Source organism: Aphis gossypii, chromosome 3 (genome assembly GCF_020184175.1).
Source record: "Aphis gossypii isolate Hap1 chromosome 3, ASM2018417v2, whole genome shotgun sequence".
NCBI lineage: Eukaryota > Metazoa > Arthropoda > Insecta > Hemiptera > Aphididae > Aphis > Aphis gossypii.
The window spans coordinates 22,225,769-22,228,098 of record NC_065532.1 but is presented as its reverse complement, the minus strand read 5'-3'; the positions used below and the strand labels follow the sequence as shown (position 1 = coordinate 22,228,098).

At 25.8% G+C, this 2,330-nt stretch overlaps 1 pseudogene; it reads right to left on the bottom strand.

Annotated features, from left to right (window-relative positions):
* Nucleotides 1-913: 913 nt before the first annotated feature.
* Nucleotides 914-1,889, bottom strand: LOC126551041 (uncharacterized; annotated as a pseudogene).
* Between the last annotated feature and the right edge of the window lie 441 nt (nucleotides 1,890-2,330).

Here is a 2,330-nt window from a genome sequence, read left to right as displayed (position 1 = left end):
AAGATAATGAACCTAACAGTACTAATAAGAAAACCCTACTTGTTTTAATTGTTTTCTCCTCTCCAACTTTACAAAAGATACTACAGGTAGGTAGCTATTAAAGGAACTATTTACTGTACTTATGTAAATATTTTACATTATAATAATTATACGGTGAAATAAATATGCTACTCGTATAAATCTTTATTATTAACAATAACAAAAAACAAAATAAAATGTGTAACCTTCTGGTAAAATAAATAACTTCAAAAACTATAAGTTTAAAATTTAAATAACAAAATATAATAGTCAATGGTAATAGAAAGATAATAATAAATAGTAACAACTTACAAAACTTTAATATGAAATAAAAAATAAAAAATTAGTCTATAATATAATTTTATCAGTCTAGTTACTTTCGGTTTACAAATTCAGAGAATAATTTTTCTAAATTTTTAGAGTTACATTTTTTTTCCATCAGTTTGATTTGCTTATCGTAGTAAGCTGCTTTCATGTCACACTTTTTCTCTGCAATACTAGCTAGATGATTTGCCGCTAAATTGCTTTCACTCAGTTTGGACGCAACAGTCATTTTTCTTTTCAATTCTATAACATTACATTAAATTATTGTAATTTTTTTTTAAATAACCTTAGCCTATATTTTAATAATAAATAAAATATAAAAATAACTGTCCTAAATTAAAAAGGTGGGGAATTGGATAGATTTACATCAAAAATCAAAATTTTAGTATTTGAATAAAAATCTCAGTTTTCCTTAATTTATTATTTGTTTTAATACTTGGTCGAGTTGGTCTATTGATTGTAGTTGACAATTTGTAGGAACTTTCATTTTCAGCTATAGTAAAACAATATAAATATTTCAATGAATTATTCTTTATTGTTATGTTTTAGGTATGTGTAAATTTTACTTGAATTAATAAAAAGCAATTAATGCAGGATTTTCATTTTCAATATTGTCATTGCTAATATAATATGATTCCACAAGATCATCCATACACAGTTCTTCAGTTTCTAAATAAAGCACATCATTATTAGTTGACTAATAAAAATATGAAATTACATACACATAAATTATTGATTTAACACATTACTATAATGTATAAGGTTAGTATATTATATTCTATAATTTTAATTTAAAAACTACAGTATGCAATGATTTAAGTAATACTTTTACTAGAACAAATTAATGTGTACATTTACCAGCTTCTACATCTTTGGTAGAGTCATCAAAATCAAATTGGAAAATTGATTCAGCCGAATCGCTGTGACCACTAATCGATGATTTGCTCAATAAGGGTAGAGTTTGAATGGCATTTAATTAAACTGAACAACTTGGTCCACCACCTGTACCACCCCCTAAATGCCGTTTAATAGCGGCAGCTTTTGTTTTTGTGATATTTCTAGTATCTTGCTATGTCTAAAATATAAATATCACAAATAAGTAAAATATTTATGAAAAATATGCAATTACAATTTTCAAAAAGAAAATTTTTTTTTCCAATTTTCATAAGTGCTTTTATTGTTTTTAGTGGTTTTTTTCGGTACCTACAGCAAAGATAAAGAGTATTCAATATCAAGAGTACTTAGAGTTTGGTTACAGTATTTTTAATAAATTTTCAGCCGAGTATAGATTATGGATTCAGAAACAAATACTTGAAACTATAAAATAAATATCTACATAAAACAAAGTTAATTACTTTTTTCCATTTTTGCCAATCTTTCTCTGCTCCTGGTAACGAGTTTAATTGAGCAGCAATATTTTCCCATCTCTGTTGGGCGATCTTATATGTGAATGTTTTAGTAAATTTACTTGAACACAATTACGGATCATTGGCCATCTGATCAACCAAAAACTTCATTTGGTTATGAGTTGGTCTTATTCTAGACATTATGAGTATTAAATAGTATTATTATTTACTTATAACAAATTAACAAACAAATAAATGTAAATTTTAAAACATTTAAAGATGGTAGGTAACAAAGAACAACCAAAGTTTTTGGTTTTATAAATTTAATTTATCATTGATAACATTCAGTGATAAAGGAATAAAATAATAACTAATAGAATTTTCCAGTTTGTTTGAGGTTAAAATCTAGATTTGTGTTGTGACCATTGTGGTTCATTCGATAAACTTTATCGTATTCGATAAGTGAAAAAATCTTATCGATTTCAATTCAAGAATACCAATTGTATGTCGCATGCGATAAACATTAGTCACAGTCGATAAAATGTATGACTTTTGTCGCATGCGAGAATTAGTCGTATGATTTCAACAATCGGCCCTCTGGAATATTAAAAAATGAAACAAAAAAGAGTTATTATTGACGTA